The sequence below is a fragment of the Phyllobates terribilis genome, unplaced genomic scaffold (genome assembly GCF_046119375.1).
Source record: "Phyllobates terribilis strain yellow unplaced genomic scaffold, ASM4611937v1 Scaffold_5__5_contigs__length_657084704, whole genome shotgun sequence".
NCBI lineage: Eukaryota > Metazoa > Chordata > Amphibia > Anura > Dendrobatidae > Phyllobates > Phyllobates terribilis.
The window spans coordinates 325,403,077-325,415,808 of NW_027362765.1; the positions used below are offsets into that span (position 1 = coordinate 325,403,077).

At 40.2% G+C, this 12,732-nt stretch overlaps 1 long non-coding RNA gene and 1 pseudogene across 1 annotated transcript in view; one reads left to right on the forward strand and one right to left on the reverse strand.

The window, feature by feature from the left end:
* Positions 1-12,732, forward strand: part of LOC141273143 (uncharacterized) — a 95,903-nt gene that overhangs the window by 82,012 nt on the left and 1,159 nt on the right. The gene's annotated exons all lie outside the window — the stretch shown is intronic.
* LOC141273142 (uncharacterized) overlaps positions 3,615-12,732 on the reverse strand; it is a 168,478-nt pseudogene continuing 159,360 nt past the window's right edge.

Genomic DNA, 12,732 nt, shown 5'->3' on the forward strand with positions numbered 1-12,732 from the left:
CACCAGTGACATTATACACAGGAGCTCTGTATATAGTGTCAGTGTACAGGTAATACAGGGATCATCAGTGATATTATACACAGGAGCTCTGTATATCGTGTCAGTGTACAGGTAACACAGGGATCATCAGTGACATTATGCACAGGAGCTCTGTATATCACGTCAGTGTACAGGTAATACAGGGATCACCAGTGACATTATACACAGGAGCTCTGTATATCGTGTCAGTGTACAGGTAATACAGGGATCATCAGTGACATTATACACAGGAGCTCTGTATATCGTGTCAGTGTACAGGTAATACAGGGATCACCAGTGATTTTATGCACAGGAGCTCAGTATATAGTGTCGGTGTACAGGTAATACAGTGATCACCAGTGATATTATGCACAGGAGCTCTGTATATAGTGTCAGTGTACAGGTAATACAGAGATCACCAATGACATTATACACAGGAGCTCTGTATATCGTGTCAGTGTACAGGTAATACAGCGATCATCAGTGACATTATACACAGGAGCTCTGTATATAGTGTCAGTGTACAGGTAATACAGGGATCACCAGTGACATTATACACAGGAGCTCTGTATATCGTGTAAGTGTACAGGTAATACAGGGATCATCAGTGATATTATACACAGGAGCTCTGTATATCGTGTCAGTGTACAGGTAATACAGGGATCATCAGTGATATTATACACAGGAGCTCTGTATATAGTGTCGGTGTACAGGTAATACAGGGATAATCAGTGATATTATACACAGGAGCTCTGTATATAGTGTCAGTGTACAGGTAATACAGGGATCATCAGTGATATTATACACAGGTGCTCTGTATATCTTGTCAGTGTACAGGTAATACACGGATCACCAGTGACATTATACACAGGAGCTCTGTATATAGTGTCAGTGTACAGGTAATAAAGGGATCATCAGTGATATTATACACAGGAGCTCTGTATATAGTGTCGGTGTACAGGTAATACAGGGATCACCAGTGACATTATACACAGGAGCTCTGTATATAGTGTCAGTGTACAGGTAATACAGGGATCATCAGTGATATTATACACAGGAGCTCTGTATATAGTGTTAGTGTACAGGTAATACAGGGATCACCAGTGACATTATACACTGGAGCTCTGTATATCGTGTCAGTGTACAGTTAATACAGGGATCATCAGTGATATTATACACAGGAGCTCTGTATATAGTGTTGGTGTACAGGTAATACAGGGATCACCAGTGACATTATACACTGGAGCTCTGTATATCGTGTCAGTGTACAGTTAATACAGGGATCATCAGTGATATTATACACAGGAGCTCTGTATATAGTGTCAGTGTACAGGTAACACAGTGATCACCAGTGACATTATGCACAGGAGCTCTGTATATACTGTCAGTGTACAGGTAATTCAGAGATCATCAGTGACATTATACGCAGGAGCTCTGTATATCATGTCAGTGTGCAGGTAATACAGGGATCATCAGTGATATTAGTGTCAGTGTACAGGTAATAGAGGGATCACCAGTGACATTATACACAGGAGCTCTGTATATAGTGTCAGTGTACAGGTAATACAGAGATCACCACTGACATTATACATAGGAGCTCTGTATATCGTGTCAGTGTACAGGTAATACAGGGATCATCAGTGATATTATACACAGGAGCTCTGTATATAGTGTCGGTGTACAGGTAATACAGGGATCATCAGTGATATTATACACAGGAGCTCTGTATATAGTGTACAGTGTACAGGTAATACTGGGATCACCAGTAACATTATACACAGGACCTCTGTATATAGTGTCAGTATACAGGTAACACAGTGATCACAAGTTACATTGTACACAGGAGCTCTGTGTATAGTATGTAGTGTATAGCGTCAGTGTACAGACAATACACTGACTCACCAGTGACGTCTCTAGTTGAAGTCCTTCATATTCACTTTTCTTCATCCAGCGCAGACCTCTATCACTTCTTCCAGCCAAGACTCATCTCTGCATAAAATAACACACAGTTATCTAGAGCACATTCCCCAACTTCTATACTATGCAGCTGAATACAGACGTGCACCCACCATTAATATATAATTAGTTATTATGCAACCCACCATTCCAAATATACATTGTAATCCACCACTGTGCCCTCACTAACTGCAAATAGCCACTTTTCCCACCTAATAAATCTATAAATTAATTAGCACCTGTATTTTTTCCCCCAATTCATTACCATTCACACTCCTGCATCCTCAATTCCCCCAACTCTGTACCTGTCGCTCCTCTGATTCATTATATTTACATGCTCCCTCCTTCCCAATTCATTGTCATGTCCTCTCTCTCTTCCACCTCTACCCTAAATTCATCATTTGCTCTTCACCACTCAATTCATCATTTACTCTCCCCACCCTTAATTTATCATCATTTGTTGTCTCCCACCCTCAATTCACAATCATTTGTTCCCCCACCTTCAATTAAATATCATTTGCTGTATCCCACTCTCAATTCATTCATTTGTTCTCCCCCACATCAATTCATTATCATTTGCTGTACCCCACCCGCAATTCATGATTATTTTCTCTCCCCCACCCTCAAGTCATCATTTGCTCTTCCCACCCCTCACCCTCACTTCATCATTTACTGTCCCCCGCCTCCCACCCTAAATTCATAATTCACTGTCCCCATCCCCCACCCTCAATTCATCAATCACTGTCCCTTGTACCCCACCCTCAATTCATCATTCACTGTCCCTTGTCCCCCACCCTCAATTCATCATTCACTTTCCCTTGTCTCCTACCCTCAATTCATCATTCACTCTCCCTTGTCCCCCACCCTCAATTCATCATTCACTGTTCCCTATTCCCCACACCATTAATTCATCATTCACTGTCCCCTACCCTCAATTCATCATTCACTGTCTCCATCCCAGACCCTCAATACATCATCATTTGTTGTTCCCCCAAGCAGATTTAATTAATTTTATTAAAAAAAGTTTTTTATACTTACCTTTCATACGATCCCATGCAGCTCCATGTCTGCTGTCCTCCAGGTAAGTGGCACGTGTACATACTGGCATATGCGCAGTCACCAGCGCATCACTGAAGAAGCGGTGGGATTCCCTTGGAGACGCACAGCCGAGTTTTGATGGCCATGCAGCTCCGAGAACCCTCTCTGCGCCGGCGTGCGATAACCCAGGGGCTGAGTGAGCAGAAGCACAAGAGGGGTAGCTCAGGCTTGGCGTCTCCTCTTTCTGCTCACCGGGCCCCATGCAGCAGTAATGCCTTGATGGTGGCCCTATATAGGGCAGTTGTGAATATGAAGGTAGTTGAGAGTTAAATTATGTCTAAGTTCACCAACTATTTAAAAGCTTGTACAGAGATCAATGGTGAGTTGCCAACATCTTCTGTGGAGTGAAAGCTAGGTGAACAGTATTTTCAGTTCATTGCTCATCAGTGGAGAATTTGTTTTCCAGGTACCAGCAATCATTAATCTAAAAAGACTATAAAACTGGCAGTGACTCACCCATCCATATTTGTAGTTCCCTGCAGGGACTTGACCTCTGGCTTAGGTATGAAGCAAATCCAATAATAGAAAAAGGAAATCCAGCATTGGAGAGAAAAACCTTTTTTATTAATGTATAAATCCTGCGTGCTTTACAATACAACACATATCACAGTTTGCTTACATGTTTCAAGTGCTGTCATAGAAAATGGAAGTCCAGCATCAGGGATAAAAACTTTCCTCTTTAATAAAGAAGCGCACGCATCAAAATTTTTATCCTCTTAATAGATTGCAATCATCATATTATATAGCACTATATTTTTACAATTGCTCATTTTGCCCTTCTACACACTTAATTTTTCTGTTTTTCATAAGGTCTATGACATCACATGATTAAACTGACTAGCTGAATCCTTTTAATCTCTATGTAGAAACAGGAGATCAATTTTCCCTGTATGAATGATGAGTTACTGTTTCTACATAGAGAAAAGAGAAGAATTAACTGGGTAGAAAGACAAAATGAGCAATTGTAAGTACACAGTGCCTTAAAATATAATGATTGCAATATAGTAAGAGGATAAAAATTTTGATGGGAGTGCTACTTTAATTTATAGATCCAACGTGCTTTACAATAAACCACAGTTTTCTTATGTTACATGCTTTTTATCCTATTTCTACAATTGAATCATTAATCTAGCAGCAAGAATAATATGTCCCAGGACTGTATTAATGGGAAGATCTGTAGACATTAGGTCAAAAGGTATAAACAAGAGTTCAATCCCACAATGTATTTGTGTAGGTAACTAGGTACTTATTATCCACAGCCCTCCAGAAAAGTGCAGGATATGTTGGATTGAATTTTCATAGATGGGCGGGTGTCATTGTGTCATGACTAAAGTGCATGTTACCACTGCAGCAAATTAGTGGGTTCAGGGGTAAAGCTCAGGTAGTCATAGAACCTGGTGACAGCAGGGGAGAGCCGGCCTTGGAGCAGCATTAGGAAAGTAAAGTACAACTTTTTAATTTCACCATTAGTAAGCATAAGCAGCATAAATAAGAATTCTTTGGAAAACCCCTTTAAATTGGCATTGCTACACATTGATATATAGTATATAGCCTCTTTGATTCATCTAGCTAAAAAAAGTTGCTACTTTTACTTGGTGGCACAAGAATTAGCAATGCTTGTCAGGCATGTTTTGTACTTGCTGATTGGTGATGAGGAGCAACTAATACATTCAAAATTACAGGTATGAAGAAGTTATGTGCAAAAAAAAATTGAAAGGACCCAGGTGCTCCACAACAGTCAGACCCTCAATTAGTAACTCCCAATTAGTAACTGATGGTTTATTTGGCAATATCACATCAACGGCTTAGTAGGGAACATTCTTCAACCAGTACATTTTTTGCCTTCCCAAAGTCATTCCTGCTGATCAGTCTGGAAGTTCCTCATTCGGAGTATGGTGGTGGTTGTGAATGATCTGCCACTTCACTAAATGGTGGTGGTGCTGAATTTGTTGATAAGTGAGGATATGGAGGAGGTGGCAGAAATGGTGAAGGCTGGAGAAATTGTGGTGGTTCATGAAAAGTTGCTTCAAAATATGCAGGAGGGTCAGGGTCTGGGAGAACAAACCCAAGATTTTCATTTGCACGAGGCTAAAATGAGAAAATTAAGATATTACAATTATGATTATTGTTAAAGTACAGGGCTTCCTCAAATTAGCTGACATTGTAGCAGTAGTTAAATTAATACCAATACTAATCAGCCAATCAGAATACTCCTTTAGTTCAGTAGCACTTGGTGATTGGATATCCTGGCCACTATTTGCATATAAAGAATGAATATACATTTAATTTAATGGTGTGTGCGATATCAAACATGTATAAATTAATCTTGAAGCCATATGCAATGGATCCTAGTAGCATTGTAAGCTCTATATACAGTTAGGTCCATATATATTTGGACAGAGACAACAGTTTTCAAATTTTGGTTCTAGACATTGCCACAATGAATTTTAAACAAAACAATTCAGATGCAGTTGAAGTTCAGACTTTCAGCTTTCATTTGAGGGTATCCACATTAAAATTGGATGAAGGGTTTAGGAGTTTCAGCTCCTTAACATGTGCCACCCTGTTTTTAAAGGGACCAAAAGTAATTGGACAATTGACTCCAAGGCTATTTCATGGACAGGTGTGGGCAATCCCTTCGTTATGTCATTCTCAATTAAGCAGATAAAAGGCCTGGAGTTGATTTGAGGTGTGGTGCTTGCATTTGCAAGGTTTTGCTGTGAAGTAAACATGCGGTCAAAGGAGCTCTCCATGCAGGTGAAACAAGCCATCCTTAAGCTGCAAAAACAGAAAAAACCCATCCGAGAAATTGCTACAATATTAGGAGTGGCAAAATCTACAGTTTGGTACATCCTAAGAAAGAAAGAAAGCACTGGTGAACTCATCAATGCAAAAAGACCGGGGCGCCCATGGAAGACAACAGTGGTGGATGATCGCAGAATAATCTCCATGGTGAAGAGAAACCCCTTCACAACAGCCAACCAAGTGATCAACACTCTCCAGGAAGTAGGCGTATTAATATCCAAATCTACCATAAAGAGAAGACTGCATGAAAGTAACTACAGAGGGTTCACTGCACGGTGCAAGCCACTCATAAGCATCAAGAAGAAAAAGGCTAGACTGGACTTTGCTAAAAAACATCTAAAAAAGCCAGCACAGTTCTGGAAGAACATTCTTTGGACAGATGAAGTACTAGAAATGAACATTTTATTTACAATTATTTAATCTGTCCAATTACTTTTGGTCCCTTAAAAACAGGGTGGCACATGTTAAGAAGCTGAAACTCCTAAACCCTTCATCCAATTTTAATGTGGATACCCTCAAATGAAAGCTGAAAGTCTGAACTTCAACTACATCTGAATTGTTTTGTTTAAAATTCATTATGGTAATGTCTAGAACCAAAATTTGAAAACTGTTGTCTCTGTCCAAATATATATGGACCTAACTGTATATTTTGTTGCAATTACCCAGAAAATGCTATAATTAGTTAAAAATGTTCTGTGTTATGGACAAGATATGGTTATTTAAAAAAGTGTAAGCTTTGAGATCCAGCAATAAGGGCCAAAACAATGGTGTGTGCAACAGAATAAGCATAAACAAATTTGAGGTGTTAAGCGCACAATTACAACACTTCTAGACCTCTTATACTCTCATAGATTTCCTCCAACAATGTCCACATAGCTGCTTACATTGGCATTTTACGGGGCTGTCAATCAAGGGAGGTCCTTCACAGGGTGTTGCTCAAAGAGTAAGACATGGCAAAAACAGGAGTGGGTGCTTGAGGACTGTGGCTTATATATAAGGGCAGAGTTACTTATATGCATACTCTATATTGCTGTCAGACCCCAGACCAGAGCCCTAAATTAATTTTAGACCCCAGACTAGTGATGAGTGGATCAATCCGTGGAGGTTCAACTTCAAATCAAATTTCCTTAAATTCTCAATTCCCTGCAAATTTGGAACACTCTGCAAATTGATTTGCGAGGATCACCAAGAAAAAACTGCTGAAGACTCAGCTAGCTAATGATATCAAGGCATGGCTGTGCAGATTTCCTCATACAGCTGTCACACCACATTTCCAGCCCTGCCAATCAGGATGGACTATTAGAGGCAGTATTAAAGATAAGGGACAGCCCAGTAGCACCATTTTAGGATTTTACAGGATAGGGCAATGAGGTTAGAGCGCACAGCTCACTCCATGTAGGGATAGAAAAAGACCCAATCTGACTGTGGTGTACTACTGCAGTGTCAAAGCACACTGAAAATGGGAGTGGTAGTATGAGTTTATGAATAATAATTCAAACATTCAAGTGTTATATGGATGTGCAGTATTGCACCGTCAGTGTGACTGTAAATTAATTCATCTGAGATTTACAGTAATAACAACACCTTATTAACTGTATTTTTACTCTTTACACCCACACTGCAAACAGTGTATTATTAACCCTCACAATATATGACGTACATTTCCGTCATATGTCGCATCCCCGAGCTCACATCATTCCTAGCTGATGATGGCTGAATTATTCAGGGGGCGGAGCTCCGCAGAACAGTGGGGAAGAACCTGTGATGACGTCAGCACCGTGTGATCAGGGGGTGGAGCGCCACAAAACAGTGGGGAAGAACCTGTGATGACTCCAGCACCGTGTGATCAGGGGGCGGAGCTCTGCAGAACAGTGGGGAAGAACCTGTGATGACGTCAGCACCGTGTGATCAGGGGGTGGTGTTCCGCAGAACAGTGGGGAAGAACCTGTGATGACGTCAGCACCGTGTGATCAGGGGGTGGAGCTCTGCAGAACAGTGGGGAAGAACCTCTGCTTGACTGCATCATTTCCAGGTTGCATGACATATGCGCACCTGCACACATTCACTGATCACTCCACCAATCACGTTCTGAGGGGACAACCTCTCACAGGTCACTTTATGGGATCCAAAGCGCCTGCTTTAACTCCGATACACAGGAAAGAGCATACAATTGCGCATGTCTCGATATCTCTGTCACCCATCTTATACATAAAAAGATTATATCTTTTATATAGGGTAGGAAATAAGGAAGGTTTATTATTATGTATAACGCAAGATAGAACAGTTTGAATCTCATCTGTCAATAATCATGTGTGATCGTGTCACAAAAGACAATGTAATTGACAATGTAAAATCGATATAACTGTAATACTGTCAAAAAATGACAATGGGGAGTCACTATAATAGTAAACCAAATAAAGTGCACATCACATCCCTTCACTATTAAAAACATACATGATCTAACAAGAGTTTCCTCAGTGCAAATAAATCATACCACAATTAAGATCAATAATCATAACAGAAGCCATATCATGATGTCAAGCACAGCCCATATATACTATAGACTTATTCCATAACGTTATTTCAATATCCATTAATGTTGGTGGCAGGACAATAAACCTTTATTCCTCATGAACTCAATACTCTGGCAATAACCATAAAAAAAAGTATAAAAATAGACAATACTGAATCCAAAGAGATAAAATAGTCACCCATTCAATCGGGAAGGAAAGTGGAAAAGGAGAAACCCTTGTTTAGGCCATAAGGACTGCGTGATCTTAATCTGTATATCCACCTACTCTCTTCTTGAAGCAGAATTTTGTCCAAATTGCCACTACGGGGTCCCAACACTAGATGTCTAATACTCCATACCTTAATGTCTAAAGGATTATGGGTGTGTACATTTCTCATATGAGTCGACAATGAGTCGACAAAGGTGTATCTACACAGGTATTAATTGAGCTTATATGTTTTGAAATCCTTCTCCTTAATTCCTGAACCATTTTTCCAATATACAACTTGGGACAGGGACACATTATTGTATAAATTCCCCATTTTGTCTTACAACAGATGTTATCTCTCACAAAATATTCCTTATTATCCACTGGATTAATAAATTCCTTCATAACGGGCAAATATCTGCAGAAAGTACATGTGCCACAAGGGTGTGAATCCCCTATCATTCTTCTAGATGTAGAACTGTCCTCCAATAGCATGAAATGACTGCGTGTCAAAAATTCTTTCAGAATTTTGCCTCTCCGATAGGTTACAGATGGAAACTCCCTAATGATATCCTTCAAATCTGAATCGGCCTTTAAAATGGGCCAATATTTCCGTAAGATGTTGTAGGTCTCTGTGGCTCTATCATCATACATTCCTATGAATCTGATGATTGTCTTCTCCATCTTATCAAGGGGCCTGACATCCAACAATTTATCCCTACTGGTCCCTTTAGCCCTGTTAAAGGCTTTATACAACACTTTCTTAGGGTATTCCCTAGAGGAGAACCTCCAAAACAATTTTTGACTTTCTCTGCCACAGGTAGTTTCACTAGAACTATTACGTCTTGCCATAAGGTACTGACCAACCGGTATTCCGGCTTTCAAAGACGGAGGGTGCCAGCTTTCCCAGTGCAAAAGATTATTCATCGAAGTCTGCTCCCTATAAATATCTGTATGTAAAATTCCTCTGGTATCAATAGAGATAGACAGGTCCAAAAAATTGATCGTTTGATGTCCAATTTCTTGTGTAAAGTGCATTCCACTCTTGTTATTGTTAAGGATAGATACAAAGTCAGAAAATAAAAGTGCATCACCGTGCCACAAAATAAAAACATCATCAATGTATCTACCCCAAAACAAAATATGACTCGTGTAAAATGATAAATCTTCACAAAATACAAATGTGTCTTCCCACCACCCTAAAAATATGTTAGCAAAAGTAGGTGCACAAGAAATACCCATTGTGGTGCCCCTAATCTGATGATAGAGGGCACCGCTAAAGGTAAAAAAAATTGTGACTCAAAACAAACCGCAAAAGTGAATATAGAAAATTATTATGTGCATAAAATTGTCTGCCTTTAGTGGAAAGAAAATGTGACACCGCTGTGATACCCGATTCGTGATCAATATTACTGTAAAGTGCTTCAATATCTAAACTAGCCAGAATTGTAGTATCAGGGACATTCAAATCTTTCAATTTTAGGACCATATCTTTCGTTTCACGAATATACGATGGTAATGTTTGTACAAAATGAGACAACAGTTCCCCTAGGTACTGACTTGCACCCTCCGTCAATGAATTATTTCCAGACACAATAGGTCTTCCTGGTATAGGTCTCACTTCTTTATGCACCTTGGGCTAGGCGTAAAACGTAGCTGTTACGGGATGCAGGTTATACATCTTTTTGCATTCATCCTCTGATACAAGATTTTGTTTCCTGTACATCCTTTAGCAGACTAGACAATTCTTTAAGAAAATTTTCTGTTGGATCATTTTTCAGGACCAAATACGTTTTCTTATCATTTAATAAATCCATCACCATACGAACGTAATCCACTACGTCCATGAGGACAATGTTGCCCCCCTTATCGGAGGGCTTAATGATTATTTCATTATTGCCCTGTAAATCCCTCATTGCCTCAAACTCCTCCCGACTCAAATTCTTAGAGATATTCCCTTTCCTTCTGCTTAACTTTCTAATGTCATCCTCCACCATATTTACAAAGATGTCTATTAGTGTTGAGCGAGCACTAAAATGCTTGGGTGCTCGAAGCTCTGCCCGAGCTCGCCGTGATACTCGGGTGCTCGATCACCAGGGATCTTCCCAGCCTGATAATAAAAGCCTGCTGCTGTCTGCTTTACCTTAATTGGTTATCAAAAATAGGGGGGACCCCACAGAGTTTCTTTTATTTATTTATTAGGATAAAGAAACTCCTTTTAGTGCCACATAAAAGTCACTAAAGGGTGTACGTTTTTAATATGTAGGAGGCTTGTGAAATTATATATCTACATGATAGATATCTATTCTATCTATTCTATCTCTTTTGAGGGTTCTGGTTGTGAATTTACTTTACTTGGCTGATGAAATTTCCTGGTTTATTGATATGTGTGGAAGAAAAAAAGCGGACGGCATACGCGTGGTCCGTGTGCAGTCTGTTTTCTTTTCTCGCACCCATTGACTTGCATTGGCGAGTCTCATCCGATATAGGCGACCACTCGCGAGATATAGCGATTTTTTTCTCATCCAGATTACACCTGAGAAAAAAAATCGCAGACTCTGCGAATAACATTGGTACAAGTGCAATCCAATTTTTTATCGGATTCCACTCGTCCGAGTTATACGCAGATGTGAGCGAGGCCTACACGAGAGAGAGAGGAACCTACCAACCATAAGAGAAAACATTCTACAGGTGTGTCAGGAAGATACTGAGAAATATTAAACATATTCTTTCTTGCTTCCCCTGGAGCCCCCCTCACCCCTCCCTTATCCATCTTTTGTAACGAAACAAGAGCTGTCAGTCCACGCAGCTGTCTGTATGCAAGTAACAGTGCAAGAAGCTCAATAGCCTACTCTACTTAACATATGAATGCATTTCCTCTTAACATAGAACTGGGATAGATTGACACCTTCCAGTATAGGAGCAGAGATGGAAGGAAGGAGGAAATGGCTCGTTTAGTCTCAAAGAGAGTTTAAACAAAGGCTGTAGGATTTTCGACTCCTATACGAAATATGGAATAACTAAAGTTCCATACATCTGGTAATGATGGGACCCATATTTTTAGGGGCAGGGTCAGCTAGGGAACGATAGGGATATTTTTCTGTCACTGAAAAACCCTCCATGGAGCTGTAGCGCAAAAGCACCAGAATAGCAGACTACAACTACGTGATGTAGGGTCTCTAAATGAAGGTAAAATCATAATAGAAAATATGGGATCACTTTTGGGCTTCTCGGTTCAACGAGCGATAAGTTATCCCAAAAAACAGGTTTTTGAATACAAACATGAAGGGTGGAGTGGAGTCCAGCCCCTGTGATGTCAGCACAGGGGGTGTGTGGGCAGATCTTCTTCTTCGGCATAAAAGAGACAAGGGAATATTGATTCATACTCATTGCCAGAGGGGTATAAGAACTATAAGCAATGGGTCACGTTCGATAACGTTCAGATCAAATCGGGGAGCCCCTCCTCCACCTATGCTGATTCGTCCCTGCGAACTGTATAGCGTAAATTTCTTCTTTAATCCTTATTATTTTGTGTAATTGCTTATGTATTGTATGTTTCCTTTCTAACATCTTGTATATATTTTTCCTAAACACTGCCTCCCTTTTGGATTAAATATAAAATTTAATAGCTCGGTTTCTTTTGTTCTATAATCGTTCCCTCCTCTAAAGCCATATGCTACCAAAACGCAGGTGTCCGCCCGCCCAGGCCTGTATTATATTTCAAAGCTGGATGGTGGTGGCAGCGAATAATATTAATAATTGGGCTATCGTGAAGCTTATAGTGACTGTACGGAGGGCGTAAACACATATTCCATGCGTTGGAATCCGGAGGTGTGACACCATACGCTCACTGGTCGCTTGCCAATACCTAAGTAAAGAGTAGTCTGGATCGCGTGCTCACGATTCCAGACGAAATCCGTGACATAGTGACGGCACTGTGAGATATTGCGTGACCTCCCTGGCGTCATTGCTGTGGAGTCCCTGAAAAGGTGAGAGAGAGGAACATACTGACTATATGAGCTTACACTCTTCAGAAAAGAATCATAGAATAATAGAATGTTAGAAATGGAAGAGAACTGCAGGGTCATGGTGCCCAACTCCCTGCTCAATGCAGGATTCACTAAACCATCTCAGG